Here is an 18,900-nt window from a genome sequence, read left to right as displayed (position 1 = left end):
AAGTTGGACTCCTTCCTGGTTTAAAACTTTTATTGCAGTCAGACCCAATTCTTGTCTTATTTTTTGATATGGTCAAGTCACCAAGAGGTGACATTTCGAAAGAATTATGTCTGTTGCTGGAAGACCATTTGATTTGTACACTTCCTTGTGTGTCGAGAGCTGGTTTTCACCATCCCAATGGCGAAGGTCATATTGCATTCTGTAAGTTATCCTGTTACTATTGACTGGCAGCAATGTAGCATGTGCAAGTCATAAGCCAAAAGAAGAATCAAATATTTCCTTAAAACTATTGTCATTGGTTCTGAAATACAGCATTAGGAAGTTCAGGGGAAATTCTTGAATATTACTCCATTCTTTTCTCATATCCACAGATTGGCTAGACTGGATGAAAATGGGCCAGAGCCATTTTTTGTTAAGGCAGAAGTGTGTAGGGAGGATGCCTTAGAAAAACCTAATCGGGGAGGTGAGCAGCTGTATTTTTGCATCAGAGTAAAGAGAATGATAACAGGTGATAATTGCAATAGCCTCCCCACCCCACCCCATCCTGCAAACACAAAAACATAACCTGCTGCAATTAGTAAAACAGCAGAACTAGGTGAGAACCTTTCTCCATGAAATCTAGTTTTCCATATGCAAGGGTTGTTGTTGTTGGTATAGAGGAGTACAGACCTTAAAAACCCACATGTATAGATTGAAGCTATCACAAATGCACTCCACATATGCTGCTTGCAGGCAGCTTGGGTGGTATCCTCTTGGTGTCAGAGATGCTGTTTGTCAAGATGGCAATAAAGCAGGGTGAGGGGACTAGGTTGAGGAGAGCTCCAAGGCAGTGGCAGACCTGCAGGCATGAGGGTGCCAACCCCAACCTTGCCGCTGCCACCTCATCCTGCCCCATCCTTGTCCAAAGGAGCATTACATGGCTGCCATGAGTATGCTATTGCTTCCACCCCATGAGTCGCTGCTGGGCTTTGTGAGTCCTGTATTAAGCTTGACACAGCTGCAGGAAAGTTCTGTTTTGTAAAGGCTATGAATCCTGCATGTAGTTTGTCAGTATGACAAACACATGCGTGTCTGTTTTGCCATGTGTACACATAGCAGGTAGCTTGAGGCAGACAGGGGTAAAGAGAAATTTTACATGCAGTGAAATACGTATTTGCGTTTGGCACAGGCAATAACATATATGTTGGATCCATACAATTTCCTTATGCTCCCTTGGAAAGGGATCACTCTTACCTGTTCTGCATGCAGAAGGTCCCAGGTTCAGTCTTTGGTACCTCCAGTTAGAGGAGGTCAGGTTGCAGGTGAATTCCCCCCCCCCCCGCCTTTGACCATTGGAAGCTGCTGCTAGCCAGAGTAGACAGAACTGGGCTCAATGAAGGCCTGGTTCCTATGTTCTATATTGGAATGTTTGCCATGCATGAAATGTTCCTGAGCCTGACTTTAGGCTCAACTAGAGTTCTCCCCCCCCCCCAATCAACTACTAATTATCAAAAAATAAATAAAAATAAATAAAAACATTCCTTCCAGTAGCACCTTAGAGACCAACTAAGTTTGTTCTTGGTATGAGCTTTCGTGTGCACGCACACTTCTTCAGAAGACCCAGCCAAAAACTGGAAACAATTACAGTGGTACCTCGCAAGACGAATGCCTCGCTAGACGAAAGGCATTCGCTAACGAAAGGGTGACTCGCAAGACGAATTTTCCTATGGCCGTGACTCGCAAAACGGAAACGTTTTGCGATTTTTTTTCTTTCGTAAAACCGCGCTTCCTCTGACCGTGCGAAATTTTTGCTATACAACAACACTCGCGGAACGAATTAATTTCGTCTTGCGAGGCACCACTGTACTGACAATATTATTTGCAATACTTGCTTTTTTAAAACCAACAACTTTTATATTAAAAAAAAAACAAATTGCCGATAGAAATAAGCAAGAGCCCTGTAAACTAGAGCTCTGTAAAATACAACTCAGGATTTTTACAAGCTCTGTTTTTCTCCAAACATTTTTAGTCATTTTTTTTACCATTTCTGCTACTAAAGTTGTCAGCAATGCATATATTTCATAGGCAACAGATTTGAAGGGTCCAGAATATATAAGTGGAAGAGCATTATGCTTGCAAATTAACTTGCTTTAAAAATACTGTTCAGTTTTTTTAAAAAAAATATTTTAGGGTTTTAAACAAATCATTAATCCATACATTTGTTGGCATCCCAGAGAGCAATTTCTTGGAATACACCAAATGACCCAGATTTATGTTCTTTTTATATAAAATCCAAAGCCAAAGGTACAATAATTCAAAGTGATGAAAGCTGTTTTCCACCCATGGAAAAACTGAGAGGATAATGGTCTGATCTAGCTCCCTTAATAACAAACTAGTACAGTAATTGGAAGGATCCCCAAATCCCATGAAATCTGTGTGCTACAGATGCTTGGAATACAGCATCCTTTTTTTCTAAAAAAGAAAAACAGTGTTTTGGCTGCCTGAAAGGTCTTTCCTTCCTTCATATCTCTAACCTTTTATTGTGCAATGACTGCACACTGGCTTGTTTCACACACAACACTAAGCCAAACCATGGCTAAGAATGAATATACAGGTATGCAGGTACTTTCAGTGAAAATTCTGCTGCTTTACTCCTCTTACTCCTGCCTGCTGCTCTGCCTTACGCTAAACATGCTTGGCTTAGCATAACCCAGTCATGTCATCTGTCAGTGTTACATGTGAACTAGGCCACTGTATGATATTTGTTGTAACCAAGGTCTAGCATCTTTCTAGATTTTTTGATACAAAGTGATATTTAGATATGCTGGGTGATTTTGCCCCCGTCCCTCATTCTGGGATATAAAGAAAATCCCTGGAAATGTTGGAGTACAGGAGAGGAGAATGATCTGGAGAATTGTTATCCTTGGCAGAAGATGGCACATTCCCATTTCAACCACTAAGAAAACAGCAAGGTGTCTCCTGATAAACCCAGTTTTTTGTATTTCTTAATAGAAAGCATGAGAAATGCTCAGAGAAAATGAAAGGAGTTTCCAGTATTCTGCTAAAAATGGTATTATTTAAAATGTTATGGATACCCATCTTTGCTCCAAAAAGGACTGGCATTTTCATTGACAATAACTAGGCTAAAACACAGTGACTTTCCCAACAACAGAGATTTTCCATACCCAGCCTGAAAGTCTAGACACTGTATTACACTTTACATGTTATCTAAATTGCAGTAAGATAGAAAAGACCAGAGGCACAGTAAAGAACATAGTGTTGACACAATATGTATCCACAGGGCCTACACTCGAAAAGTACACATGGATGGGACAAAGGTGAAATGTGAGGGGGAAGGCTTTGATGAAGGACAACCAATGATTGGGGTGGGTGTTGAAAGTTTTAACAGGTAGTACAAGGTAGGTGAATCACTGGTTGATCAGAAAAGGCTGTAAATCAAAAGGTTTTGAAGGGTTTAAAAAAGAGGTGGGACTGGTATTTGTTACTGCACTGCAAAGAAGGGGGAAAGGTGCTTGAAACCAGAGGAGGCCATATACCGGTAGCTAAGAGGAACAGGTAATTTATCAAATGGTTGGATAGATAGCTGTAGATTTTGAATAGTGATCTGGAGTATACCCAGTAAGACAGGACTGCACATGACTAAATAAGAAGTTTTGAGTTTTTGCACCAAACCAATCTTTGCTGCTTATACAATGGCTGACCATCTTTGCTTATTTGTACCTCATATTCTATATACTGAATTGGGGGCAAGGCATTTCTAAACTGTATATTCCACTGTTGTGAAATGTCACAACATTATATACAGACTTACTTGGGATTGCTAGGGGCATGCTGCCAAGGCTGGAGCCCTCTGGCAAGTAATTCCATGTGGAACCCACCATGGGTTTGAGAGTGAAGGTCTGCAGTGGGGAAGTCTCCTGCACTTGTTGAGGCTTCCACAATGTTTAGAACCCATATTATGCAAGGTTCTAGATCACACAGGGGGTCTCCGTGAGTTCCCACTGCAAATCTTCACCCTCAAACTCATGGAGGGCTCTACATGGAATAAAGGTGATCCACCATAGGGGGTGGGGCTTGGCAGCACGCTCTCTCCCACTGCTCTCCCTTGCATGTTTCTTTACAGGCAAGTGCAGTAAATACACAAATAGGGCTTCAGTGGCAGGTACCTCTGAGTAAATAACCTAGGTTTAAACTGGAAAAATGCTGAGGGAATTATTTCCTTGTAAATCATCTTTCATTTGCCATTATTATCATCCCCTGGCTGTGAGAATGATATATACTGGAGTGAACTATGTTCAGGGCTGTCTCAAATCAATTTGGTATCACAAACATCTGATCTGGATTGCCCTACCTGTGAAGTTTGCTCTCCCCAACCCTTGGACTGTTCCAGATGATGTGGTACATTCTTTTGTGACACTCGGTTGCATTGCTGTCCCAGTGACTGTTTTGCTTGCTTGAGCAACCCAGACCATTCTGGCTCATTTTTATTCAATTTTGGTTTGTTTTTTTGGCCTTTTTCTGCTTGCGCTGAAAGATCTTGAACATGTGGAAGATTGGTTTGCCAAACTGCTGATGTAGAAGCTCCAGCTTTATTGTAATACAATAATACTAACACTATAATTTAAGAAGTGTGCATGCACACGAAAGCTCATACCAAGAACAAACTTAGTTGGTCTCTAAGGTGCTACTGGAAAGAATTTTTTATTTTATTTTGTTTTGACTATGGCAGACCAACACGGCTACCCACCTGTAACTGGAACTATAATTTAAGTGTGCACCTTGTACCTTTAAAGCACATTCAAAGCACATTCTGTCCTTCAAAAAATTATGGGCATTGTAGTTTGCTAATGGTTGCAGGGAATTGTAGCTCTGAGGGGTAAACTACAGTGACCAGAATTCTTTGAGGGAAAGAATGCACTTTGAATGTGCTGTAAACTGTGTACACCATATTTGTTCAAACTTAAAGCATATCCTATACATTTAAGATCATGCTATAAAAATGTGTGATCATAGATTTATTTTGTTATTTGATTCCCCACACACTGTGCCATCAGTGAAACTGTATGTTGAGAGATACATAGAGCAGGAAAAAGGAGCTATCACTAATTTGGAGGACTTTAAAAGAGGATTAGACAAATTAATGGAGGAAAGGGCAACCAATAGCTACTAGGCATGATGCTGTAATACCTCCAGTATCTGATGCAGTATGCATCTCAATGCTAGCTGCTGGGAATCATGGGAGATGGTTAGTGCATTAATTTCTTGCTTGTAGGCTTACCAAGAGTCATCTGCTTTGGAACTGTCAGAACAGATCCATGGGGTGATCCATTTTAACACAGGGAGCTGCCCTATCCTGAGTCAGACTATTTGCATATATAGCTCAGTAGTGTCTACAGCAACTGGCAGCAGCTCTCCAGAGTTTCAAAGTGTGGTCTTTTCTAGACCTACTTGGATTCTGTATGCAAAGCAGATGCTTCACTGCTGAGCTGTACATTATTTAATCCAATACATTACAATATAAATTCAAGACTTAAACCCTATAAATATATCACACACAAAGGCAAGCCTTCAGTTTCTGAATCTATATATATAAAAATGTTCAAGATGGGTGCGCGGACGCGAAGGCCTTGCTCCGTAACCGCTTGACCGGTTGCCTTCAAATTTGGACACAACATTCCTTGGCCATATGGGAAGGTTCTTAGGTACCTAGATTGCAAAAATATCACACCTTTCCCAGGTAAATCCATGAATTTGTGCAAAAAACCCCCAGCACCCTCCAGTGGATGTCAACGGAACACACGCTTTACAACAACAGACTTCAGAAGAGAGAGGGTGGGAGGGGGAGTAGAACTTGAGGTCGCCTCAGCCAATAGGCTGTTGGTGGGGGAGGGGCCAAATCAACCTTTAGCTACCACCGCCATAACAACTCCTTGCCTCAGGCTCAGCCAATTCCCATTTTAAAACAGTGAGCAACAGACATGAGAGTGCGGAGGTGACAGAACAAATCACAGCACAGGAGTTCAACAGAACAACCTATGGGGAGAGAGCCAGGCGAAACCGGGGGGGGGGGGGGGACCGGACCAGAGAGAAGGGAGGTAAATCAACAGTTTCGGAGTGACCACGGAGAATGCGGGAGATGGGAACAAATCACGCCGCATGAGTGGAAGACGAAAAGGGGGGGCTGAGAGGAGGCACGCAGAGGTTCATCAGGATAAGCTGTGGGAAACAGGTGAAAACAGGAAAGACTGAGAGGAGGCAGGCTTAAGTTCATCGGGATAACGTGTGGGAAACCAGGCGAAAACGAGGGGGAGGGAAGACTGAAATGGGGCACACGGAAGTTCGTGGGGATAAGCTGTGGGAAACCAGGTGAGAACAGAGGGGGAGGGGGGAAGAGCCACAACAAGGCGTGGCCAGGCCAGCTAGTACCAGCAAGTACCTAAGAGAGTCCCTTTGCTGGAGGTCAGATGTATCAGCTGCCTCTCAAAGTCCCAGTTTGCCATTGGAACCTCACAATCAGGCCACAAAGGCGAGACTGCCCTCCCACTGTTGTTGTTTTTCTATAAAAACAGGACATATTTATTTCTGAAATGCCAATAAACCATTTTTGTTTTAAGGAGCACAGTATTTAAACGCAAAGCAGGAGTGTGTGTCCCTGATGACAAGTTCTGGAGGACTTGGAAGGTTGCGATACTTTTGTGACATTTTGGCTGGTCCCCCCCGAAAAGCATCGCTATAACATTCTATCTTATAAAATCCTTCTCCAGCATCAATACCGAAAACCTCTACCCACTCCCCTAGGGAATATAAAATTTAAACATTACAATATTTTTAAAAATACAGTCTAAATTGTACACACTTTTCTTATCAAGGAGGATATATTATACAGTACAGGAATAGGGACCAGTATTGCCACTTTCCCCTTCATCTGTCGCTGCCCCCCCGAGGTCCTTCCCACTCCTCCTTTTGGAACCTCGCCGCCTTCCTTTGAAATCAACAAACCGCGCGAGCGCGCCGTCGAAAAACAACGGCCCCGCGCGACTCCGCTCCTTCCGTAAGCAGCGCTCACCCATTACGCAATTTGCGCGGCCGCCGCCGAACCAGAACTAACGCCTGGCGCGAAAGGACGCTTTAAGAGCCCGCGACCTACTTTCCTACCAATGCGGAGGCGGCGCCTTCGGTTTCGGCAGGGTCACGCGCTCAAGCCGCCCGCCTCCAAGAAAACTACACATCCCACGGTGCCCTTGGGCTGGGCCTCCCCGCCCCTCCTCCCCCGAGCACGTCCTCCCGGCGTGGCTGACGCGTGCGCGTCCTCCGATTACGACGCTCCGCCGCCCATTGGCTCGCCGAGCCTCTTGCGATGATGACGCGCTCCGGGGCAAAGGGGAGGCGACGGGAGAGCTGATAGAGGTGGGCGAGCGAAGGCGGAGGGGGCGGGATTCCCGGAGGCGCCGGCGGCACCGTGGGGACTCCCTCCCTCCGACCCCCCTCAGCGCCGGACACAGCTGGGCAGCGGAGTGAAGGCGCGTCCGGTAAGCCGGGCTGAGGGGCTGGGGGACTCCGGGTTGGGGCTGGGGCGCCCCCTGAGGAGCGGGCGGCGGGGCCTCGGCCGGCTTCGCTGCCGGCTGACTGACATAGGCCGCGGAGTGGGGGGCGCTCTGCGGGGGGTGCGACCTCCGACCTCCTCGCTCGGGGCCTCTTTAGGCCGCGGGGGTCGTGGCGCTCGCGGGGCTCTCTCTCGGCTGACCTCGATTTCCGGCACTTGAGCCCCTCCTCTTGGGCGGCTGTTGCTGACCTTGGGCAAGTCACTTATCGCCTCTTCTCCCACCCGGGGAGCTGTAGTGATAAGTGGCTGCGAACGCATTTCGGCCTCTCGCGGAACCCCAAGAGTTTTACTTTTTAAATAAATAAATGACCAACTCCCTTGAGTGTTGTATCCGGTAGCTAATACACCTGTATAGTTTGGATCTTCGGATATACTGAAGTAATGGAATTATTAATTAACAAGCAAACAGTGGTATTTTTTAAGAAAGCTTTTCTGCCGCCCTACGTGCTTAAAGACGCAAAACCAGCGAAGTTTTGTGGCACCTTTTTAAAGGCACGAATTTTACTATAGTGTGTGGTTTTGTGGCCTCTTAGTTGATATCTCTGGAAGTTTAAGACGAAAAGAAAGAACTTAAAAACCGAGCAACTCCCTTCCCACTCTCCTACCCCACCCCCAGTAACCAAGATTATCATCCAAAACACACTTAATAAGGAGTAAGCCCCCTTGGGCAGCCTGGCTTACTTCTGAGTAAACATTCCACACACATTTGGGTAGTCTTAATTGTTAATCATCACTTTAGGAAATGGCTCCTGCTTCCCAAATGGTGACAACACTTGAGGTGAAAAGCACTGGTCATGTTTTTGTAAACTACTTCACAGCTGTTAGCAGAATTTGAGGAAATGAAGTGTTAAGTAGTTTTGAGGACTTCGATTTCAATAAAAAGGATGTGAGTGGCGCTGTGCGTTAAACCACAGAGCCTAGGGCTTACTGGTCGGTGGTTCGACATGGGGGGGGGGTGAGGTCCCGTTGCTTGGTCCCTGCTCCTGCCAACCTAGCAGTTTGAAAGCACGTCAAGTGCAAGTAGATAAATAGGTACCGCTCCGGTGGGAAGGTAAACGGCGTTTCCGTGCACTGCTCTGGTTCGCCAGAAGTGGCTTAGTCTTGCTGGCCACATGACAGACAAATGCTGGCTCCCTCGGCCTATAGAGCGAGATGAGCGCCGCAACCCCAGAGTCGTCTGCGACTGGACCTAATGGTCAGGGGTACCTTTAGCTTTTTATTTCAATAAACATGCAGAGGCCTACTTGTGAATCTCAACATTTCTAGTGAGAATGTCAGCTGTCTGGGTATTTTGTACTGTACACTAGGAGTAAACCTGGCCAAGGAGTAAACTTGGACAAGAAAATGAAACTGATAAAATACCAATGTGAGAAAATAGAAGCACAACCAGAGAACTATTTTAACTCTGGTGGAGAGAGTGCGAGGCTTAAAATATAACTATTATGGACAAGGCTTGGTATCAACAATTGTGTACTTGTGTCTGTTGGCAGAAGGTACAGCTTACACATATTTGAAATATTTGTAAATAATAACTGTTCGTATGTATTTTATATTTGGAAATACTACTTTACTCAGAAATCTTAACACACCTGGCCTTTTGTAAAATTGGTACTGCAATATTTTCCTGAGAATGTGCAAAACTAATGTTCAAAGCCTATGTACTCCTTGGAGTAAGTGTAACTGAATTTAACATGAATAAGTATATAAAAAAATTGCTTCCAGTAGCGCCTTAGAGACCAACTAAGTTTGTTCTTGGTATGAGCTTTTCGTGTGCATGCACACTTCTTTAGCTACTTTTGTTTCGACAATGGCAGACCAACACAGCTACCTACCTGTGTGTATCATAAATGAGAAGTTAACTTGTTATGGAATCTTCAGCAGATTCTAGAAAAGTAACTTTTGAGCTGCAGTAGCAAAAAAATCAATGACGGTTTGGCACGCCAGAGACCAAGGCTACAATCTTTTTCAGAAACTCAAAGCAGTGTACAACCAACTTCACCAAAACAAAATAAAACAATATTTAAAACCTCTATATTCTCCAATATAAAACATAGTGTATCTGAAAAGTACAGTATCACTCAAAGGATTGACAAAACAAAAGTTAAATAATGTTCTTGCAGTGGCTTGCAGCAGTGTTCTGGTGGCTTTTGTCACAGTTAACCTTTTTGGTAGTTTGTATCCATCACTGCTGTTTGTTGAATTAAATCTTAGTGGCTCATAGCAAGGCCCAAATGTCACCCTGACTTCAACAATCCTTACATTCACATATAGGTTTAGGATTCTCCCAAAGTGGGCATCTAATTACAGTATTTATAGCTGTGTTACCAAGAAACATATTTCTTGTTTATACAGAAACTGCATAAAGGGTAACTTCACATCTTAACACAAAAGTAGTGGTAGGAAGTATGAGTGACTCATGTCTCCCCTCTTCTCACACTTTTTGAGTAAGTAGACTTCTTATTTCCCCTGTCATGCGATGCACAGCTCCACAGTAGCAGTACACAAGTTTGATTGCATAGGAAGTTGTCACTTGTGTAAAAACCTAAAAAGCTATCCTAAGTTGTTTACTTAATAAGAATAAGTGACTATATTCTGTTCTTAGTGGAAATCATAGCAGCATATCAATGAGAGCCAAAATTTTAACAGGATTAATGGAACAGCAAAAAATTGGTTTATGATGAGTAATTAAATTGGGACCAATATATATATACTGAGCAATATTGTGAACTTTTTTTTACCATAAAGGCTGGAGCTCAGAAGAGCCACTGCCAGTCAGTGTGAACAGTACTGAGCTAGGTGGGACAGTGGTCTGACTCTGTATAAGGTAGATTCCTGTATTCACAGTCATATGAATTATTTTTGTGTCTCATGTTTTCACTTACCTGCCATGTAATACTCAGAGAGTCTAATGCGGCTTATAGGTAACAAACCACCTTTGATCTTAATCTTATGTGTCCAGTTTAGCTAACACAGGCACTCCCAAACTCGGCCCTCCAGATGTTTTGGGACTATAACTCCCACCATCCCTAGCTAACAGAACCAGTGGTCAGGGATGATGGGAAATGTAGTTCCAAAACAATTGGAGGGCCGAGTTTGGGGATGCCTGAGCTAACACATCTCTTTCCACCCCTATTTGATATCAGAGTAGCACCTCTGCAGATCCTCCTGCTACTAGGATGCTTGCATGGCCAGATCTCATTTTCCAATGTCAGACCTCTCTTACCATCCTTTGAGAGGGAGATCCAAAAACATCCTTTGGCATCTTTCAAAGACTATAAGATTGCACCATATGTGTTACATAAGTTTATTCACTGCTAAGACTGTTAAGACTTACAGCTGAGAGATTTCATCACGTGTTCCTTGGTCAACACTTTGGCTCAGGTGACAGAGTTGTTGAGTAAGTCAGATGACCTACATTCTGCTGACCTGAAAAGGTATGAAAGTGAAAAGAGAATAAATATTGTTAAGTATTTTTAGTGAGAAAGTGAAATATTGCTAAGGATTATTATATAAGGATTATTATTAATACCTGTATCCCTGTTCAATTCAATCACTTTATTTCAGCTTTCAGCTCATATAAAACAATACTAAGACAAATACACACATTAAATTTAAAAATTAATGACAATAAAAGCCTTAATAAGGATACAAAATTAAATATGGGAATTATAAGGAAATCTGTATCCCTGTTCACATAGAGGGCAGGCACCCCAAGGGCTGTATAATTATTATTTTTATTATTACTCACCCTTCACCAGTAGTAGATCTCCCAGTCCACCTATGCAGAGGGATGAAGGTGATCTCCCCTGGCAAGTCACCACATTGCAGAGAGTGGAGCAGGGGAGGCCTTGGGCCTGCTAGATACAAAGCCCTCCAGGTCTCCCAGCAAGCTCCCAGAATGCAGAAAAGTGAGTGAGGCCTGGCTCTAATGCAGGCATCCCCAAACTCTGACCTCCAGATGTTTTTGGACTACAATTCCCATCATCCCTGACCGCTGGTCCTGTTAGCTAGGGATGATGGGAGTTGTAGTCCCCAAAAAAGCTGGAGGGGCAAGTTTGGGGATACCTGCTCTGATGTATTATTTCAGTCCCATTGGGAGCAGTGGGAGATAAAATCCATAAAAAGTGGCTCCAAAGTTAAGATGGAACCCCCTCTCACCTGTACACACACACATTGTGCCATGCTGGTATGAGCCGGGCACAGCTTTTGATTGGGCAGCTTTTTCACCTTCACATCTTCCCCTTCTGCCTCTCCTGCACTCCCTTTGCTCTGCTCATTCATTGTTAAGCAGTAACTTGTGTATGCATAGCAAGGGGAAGGGAGTGCTATTACACAAGAGTGTCTAGAACAGTTTGCCACCAGTATTGAAAACTCTTTGGGACAAATTTTAGGTGAAAGGGTTGTTGACTTTAGTTGCATAAAGCACTCGAAATGAGCTTGCCAAGTACTATTTAAAAAGCTTGCTTACCAATGTGTACAGTACACTGGACTTGTGCCTGTGTGTTGCCTCCATTTTTAAAGAGGTGTTTACATTTCCCTTTGGAAATAAATCCTCACCCACTTTAAAAAGTAGTAGTCCATATTGGCCAGTTGGCATGAAGTATTCCACTAAGAAATTGCAACTCAGCTATTACTTGTTGCATGTTTATGGATCCAAGACTGTTAGGTCTGAATTCTAGCCCCATTCCTGCATTCTGAGATGTCTTGAGTTCTTTGTTTCTGAAGGTGCCCATCCTGCCATGTCCACCTCTTAGTTAACTTGGATGTTTCAGAGTTGAAATTAAAGATGTAATGAATGTTTAAGTTAAAATAAAATGATTTTGCTTTTGCCAGCCTACAGTCCTACATAAACAATCGGTGGAAACACATAGTTCAGTTGTATGCATGTTTATCTGTAAACACCTGGTCTTTGAGCATTTTGTGCATTGGAAAACTTACTGGCACTCCTGTTTCACTGTCATGGGATTGTTGTCAGAATGATAGTTCTGGGGTGCTGCTAACAGCAGAGAACTCTGTCAGAACTAGTAGGCCTCAAAGAAATATTGTTCTCTCCTCCTCTGCCCCTCCCCCTTGTTGAACCACTGGCAGGGAATTATATTGTACTAATAGGAAAAGTCAGAAGAAACCACAATATTTTTCTACCCTAGGTAAGTAAAGGAAGTGGATCATGCTGCTGGGCATTCCCTGAAATTTAGGCAATGTGGTGTAGTTGTTAGTCCTACATCTGTCACTGTCTCATCTCATTCATCCTACCTCATGTGGGTAGTATGGGCATGCATGGGTCATCCCTCTAAAATGGATGTAGAAGTATTGTCCTTAGAACAGCCCATCTTAAAATTCACAAAACTATAGTCTATGTTTCTAAATACAGCTCTGAAAGGAAACTCACTTCACTGCAAAAACCTCTGTATTTAGGTAAGGACATATTCCCACCACACTACTCTTTGCTGTTTTGCTTTGACTGCTCTAAAGTATTAAAATATACTTGAATACCGGAACATCACTTGACTAGATTTACAAGATATCTTCTCTTCCTCAATCAGTCCTGTTGGTCAGGTTCTACCTGTGTCCTTGGAGCAGGGTGAGCAAAATAAGATGTCCGTAGATATTCAACTGAGTAATTTTCAGAAATGGCTATTATATATTTGGTTGGCTAAGCTCATGGTTTACAACGCAAGCATCTTTTGGACTAAGTAAGCCCACATTGTAAAACTAAGTAACCAGTTTTACAACAGTGTCACTTTTAATTAATGTATAGCACTGTGGTGGTGTAATTAAAGTGAACAAATATAATAAAGAATTGCTGGGTACATGCTTATAGCAACCTCAGTTTGAAGTGTAGCCCTATTATAAGAGCTGTGATATTTAATGGGTATGTCGTATGCAAATTGAGATTAAACTTGTCCAATATATTGTAGGGGAAAAACAGCTTGGCAGCCAATGCAGTTTTGCTGTAGGCGGAGTTTTTGCTTTTATCTCCTGAAGGATCTGGGCATGGGTTGGTAATCTCTTCCATTTGGTGAATGCCAAACTCAGTTTTCCATGAACTGGGTTAAAGTACAACATCTTGCCTGTATCTGTTTGTCAAGATAACAGGGGTAAGAAACTCTGAAAGTTCTATTTGCCAGGATGTGTGTAGCATATAATAGATGAAACACTTGTGTTTCATGTTACGCTTATGGCTTGTTTTATTGGTGTTTAATATTCTATTTGTGGTTTAATTTCTTAAACTGCAGTCCTTTGTATTTACCATGAAATATTTTTTGTTGAAATTGGTATAATTTACTTCTCAGTAAATGTGGATGTTTTACCTAACACTTAGTGCAAACTGCAGGATAGGTTTGGTAGCATTGTGGATCTTATTCATTTGTGAAATCTTATTTGTATACTTCAAATATTTAAAAGTTTTGAATTGCCAGAGAGAATTTTGGTATTTTGGCCTTTTGGCTGATGTGGTGTAGGATGGTGGTATTTTCTCCTTCTCCAGCATGATTTTTCTTATTCATTACACCAAAAACTACACTACTACTTAATATCTAAGCCTCAAAACTTACAATACACATCCGTTTATGTAGTATGTAGACTGCCTTTGACTTATTTGTATATCCTTCAACGCCATGAAATGTTCAGTAGGGAGTAAACATGCTTCTGTAGCACTCTGACCTGGACCAACTATTCTTAGTTTTCTTTATTCAACAATCTGAAATGCTTCGTCTTGCACAGTCAAAGAAGCTTTGTATTCTGACATATATTAATTCTATGCAGAGTCATAGTAGGACAGAAATACTTCAGACTGAACATTCTGTGGTTGCGCAGACTTTTGAAGCCTATTCCAGGAGTGTCTCTGTAGATTTTATGTATGGTTTGTAATATGGGATTTGTGAATAGTATTTATATGGTAGTCGGGCTGTGCTCTCAGTTGCATTTCTTGAAAAACTGGTAGGGTAATTAATAGGGAATGGCTTACTCAGTTGTTTTTTTCTGAGCTATAACAGCAGCAGCAGCAGCAACAACAACAACAAATTCATTATTTCTACCCTCCTATCTGGCTGGGTTTCCCCAGCCACACTGGGCGGCTTTGTCTGAATTATCACTGATACTTTGAATGCCTAGCTTTATAAATTGCATGCCACTGGGTAGAAGTTTAAACTTTTAAATTCTGGCATTTTGCTTGTCTCCCTTAGTGGTCACAATCTCTCATCTGCTTTACATGTAAATGTACATGATTGGGCATATGCGTCTTTGAGTTGGTCTGATGGACTAGCAAGTGGATTTTAAGAGCCCTATGCTACTTGAAGAGCATAGACAACTGCCAAGGACTTACTACCCACAAAACGCTCAAGCTTTCTAAGAGTACAAATGATAATTGTCAATATCATAGTTCTGTTTTTTATGATAATATTATTTCTTGGAACTCATTGAGCCAAGTTGTAATCTTTGCATCAAGGCCAATGTGTACCCATGTAAAGAGCCTTCTTGTATTTTTGTGTGTGTGTCCTCTGTAGCAAAATGCTGTTCTGAAAAAGGAAACAAGACAACGTTGCATTCTTAAAGGTTGACTTTACTCTGGCTTTTGTGGTACTTCATGCTCTATTATTCTGAAGATAGTCACATTTGTCAACAGTTCAAACATGGCTGTGACCAGAGTGCTATTCTTAACCTGTTTGCCTCTTGACAAATACTTTCCCTTCAAACTTCTGTTCAAACAATCATATCTGAATGGAGTAAATCTTTATATTTGTTTCATGCTTAAATTAGAATTATTACAGCATTAATTATAGACTGCTGGGCATTTGTCATGGAAAATGTTTATGCCACAGGTTTTGATCGAATGGTAAATGTTGTGCCATGCCCGTGATATGTCTGCCCCGGTACTTAAATGAAAGAAGTTGTGTGTTTAGCTACAGAGAGTAGTAATACAGAGCTGCAACCACTCTTAATTGTAAATCTCAACATTTATCAATCATGTAGTTAAATATAATCCAATGGATAGCATGAGTTCAAGTACAACAACATCATCCCCCCCCCCCCCCGTATTTGTGTCAGCACAGAACTGTTGGCATGCTGAAACAGGAGTTTGGATGGGGAAGCAAAGAAAAATCGACAGGATTTGGGATTTGATACCAGACAGCCAGAGCAGCGCTGAAGGCTAGAGGAGTGATTCAAAATTATAGTTCTTTTGTGTTTTTATGTTTATAACTTTGACAGCCTATATTGACTCTTGCTGCAAATATTTGTACTAGAAGGCTAGGAGGGATATATTTTTATAAGATACATGAACTATTTTTCACTGTGACCGCAAACATTTATATACACAGAACAAGAGAGCCTGAAACTTCTGAGGCGGAGGTTTTCAACCTTTTTGAGTCCACTGCTCCCTTAACTAACTACATGCTTTCTGTGGCACCCCTGTGGGGCTCAGGAGCCCAGTTATGTCACCCCTTGCTTGCAGAGCTGGCAGCCTCTCACCCTTTTTTGAATACTCTCCCTTGTGGAGTGTTCCCTCTGTCTCCTCTCCCCTCTCCTTGGGAGATCTCTGAGCCTGAGGAGCTTATAGCCAGGGCTACTGCAATAAACAGTTGTGCAAGCCTTTGGGAGGCAGAGATGTGAGGGGGCAGCAGAGGAGGGAGGGAAGGAAATGGGGGACAGAGACCAGTGTTGCTGCGGCACCCCTGACCATCATTCAAGGCACCCCAGGGTGCCACGGCACACTGGTTGAAAACTACTGCTCTGAGGGATAATGTCAGGCCATGCCTGTGGTCATTGCTCACAGCCATGCCATATTTGTGCTGCCTAAAGTGCATTTTTTTAGTGCACCAAGTGATTCTTACCTTGATCTGGAATGTGCATATCAGATTAATGTTCAGATAGCTTCACTTAATATATTTTCTAGAATGCCCTTCTTCAACTGTAACATTATATTAGAATGACATTACATGGTTCACTCTGTACCAATGGACATGGCTTGTACTAATCTTAACTTGTGCATTTATTTTTGTGATTCAGCCCTCTTCCGTACAAAATTCTAATTGCCTGAGAAATCAGTTCTATAAACCACATGTCTTATCTCTTGTGTAAATCTACTGCATAAAAGGTACAAAGGGCAGACCTTTTGAAACTCTGAATTTGCAAACCCAAGTTATAACTAAAATTAGCACATGATCTCACACTTGTAATCAGAGCAAACAGAGTTCTGTTTCTGATTCCACATGAAAAAGTTACTAGTCTATAATGGCTACATTGCTGGACAGTTACACCCCTTAATTGCTGTATATTTCTGAACTAGTTGTTCAAGGTCTGTTGTTGCATACTCTGAAGTTGCTCTGGTTGCATCACTGTGGTATTAAGACAGCTAGTTAGTTGAGTTTTAAGATGCTTATACTCTCTTCCCCTAATGATCAATAATGGCAGTAACTGTTAACAGAAAGTAGGAAACAGAAAAGCATTTTTGGAACACTTTTCAATGCACATTCCTTCTACCAATCATACAAACTTGTGGAAAGGAGAGCTGGTGTTTTTCTAGCCGTGTGTTTCTTCAGTTAACATGGGTGATGTAATCTCACTTATCTGCTGCAATCCTTGGTTGTATAACTTAAAATGACTGTAGCACATGGAAGAGCATTTCCATGACCAAAGATGCATATGTGCTTCTAGTGCTAAAGGTTAAATGTTGTATACAGCTCTATTTACTGCTGACATTACCTGGCAGAAAGGTAATAGCTAACAAGAAAGCCCTGAAATGGAATGCTGAAGGCTTTTTATCCAAAGTTCTGCAGATCTCCAAGAGATCCTCAGCTACACCAGCCCTGGTGCTGGCATAGTGAAACTCGACCCACCTTCCGCCCTGGCCAGTGTCAGTTGACAGGGCTTGAGATAGAGTGGCAGATCGTGTGTGTGTGTGTGTGTGTGTGTGCGTGTACATTACTCAGAATTGTTCTGTAAATAGTCTCCTTGCTCTCAAAAGAAACCTCAAACACGAATCATAGAATTATAGAGTTGGAAGGGACCCCAAAAATAATCTAGTCCAACCCCCTGCAATGCAGAAATCCTGCCCATAACCATCCCTGGGTGGGCTTGAGCCACTAACTTTCTGGTTAACAGCCAGGCACACTGATTGTCCATATTGCCATTGCATTTTATCAGAGGCCATGTTGTATGCAAGTTCTGTGTTGGAGACAACTGTGGAATTTTACTAGTCCCTGGACACCTTTATTTTGTCTGTTAATACTTTGTTGTCTGCCTAGGCAATTTGCTGTTTGAAAAACTCAGCTGTTGTGTTTATCAGCAGTTTACATGTAACAAAAAGCAGCTGTTGGGGATACACATTCTGTCTCCTGGAGTCTTGGTATTGCTGATGTCTCTTTGTTAGAAAAGTGTTACTTCCCCCATTGACAAAAAGGAAATGTACACATTCTCATTGTTACACTGAAAGTAATCTCAGATGGGCTCCTCTCCATAAAGCAGAAAGAGCTAGGAATTCTTTGTATTAGTATGTCAGGCAATAAAGTTTCCCCCGGGAGACTGGTCTTTATTTGCAGAAGAAAGGTTGATGTTTTTTAAAAAAATATATAATAGTTAAGCATCTTGGTGAATTGCATGCTTCTCTAAGGGATCTCTGCTTTTTGAATGTCGTGCATGGTGCTGCTTTTATTAGTGCTCTGGTTACAGTAATGTCCTACTATTAGAGCATTTGAACATTTAATGTAGGAATAAAATTAGAAATGCTTTGGAAAAAGCTCTTTCCCCCAGTTTAGACTTAGGTTATTAGGTTGTCATAAACAGAAAAACTTCCACCCACCCAGAACACTCTTGCCCTCATAGAGTATGTGTGTATAATCAGGCAACCACAGTATTAAAATCCTGAAATACATGGTTAGGATTCTTTTGGCTTTTTAGCTTTTCACAGAAAGCTTCACGATTTGTAGGTAGCTGTAGTTCACTTTTCATAAATCCCATTGCTGTTGGGACATGTACCTGGGATCCTAGATTTGGTTTTAAGGATGTGTGAGCTGCCTAAATCATGGTGGTCTCCATGCTCTTCTAAGAGCAAGAGTGGGCATTGTAAATAGAAATTGCCTCAAGAGCCATAAGACTTGAGAGAAAACTTAAAATACAAAAGCTGTCCATCAATGTAAAAGGCCTTTTTTTGTATTTAGTTTTTTATTCCAGTATGTTAATACAGCAAGCCTGAAATGTACACACATTCAGCTTTATGTATGACATGGCAGAAAGGGGGCAGTGTTTCAGGAAAAATGGCTTTGGCAATCCCACTTGCTACTGAACCCAGTGGATTTTGA

At 42.1% G+C, this 18,900-nt stretch overlaps 1 protein-coding gene across 2 annotated transcripts in view; it reads left to right on the top strand.

Annotated features, from left to right (window-relative positions):
- Positions 1-7,364: 7,364 nt before the first annotated feature.
- ADIPOR2 (adiponectin receptor 2) overlaps positions 7,365-18,900 on the top strand; it is a 34,931-nt gene continuing 23,395 nt past the window's right edge. Inside the window, exon 1 of one of the 2 annotated variants that reach the window (XM_033163211.1) lies at positions 7,365-7,529. The gene's annotated coding sequence lies outside the window, so the exon portion shown is untranslated. The remainder of the gene's footprint in view (positions 7,530-18,900) is intronic. The other variant, XM_033163210.1, reaches the window with a different exon arrangement.

Source organism: Lacerta agilis, chromosome 10 (genome assembly GCF_009819535.1).
Source record: "Lacerta agilis isolate rLacAgi1 chromosome 10, rLacAgi1.pri, whole genome shotgun sequence".
Taxonomy (NCBI): Eukaryota; Metazoa; Chordata; class Lepidosauria; order Squamata; family Lacertidae; genus Lacerta; species Lacerta agilis.
This window is presented reverse-complemented; position numbering and strand designations above follow the sequence as displayed.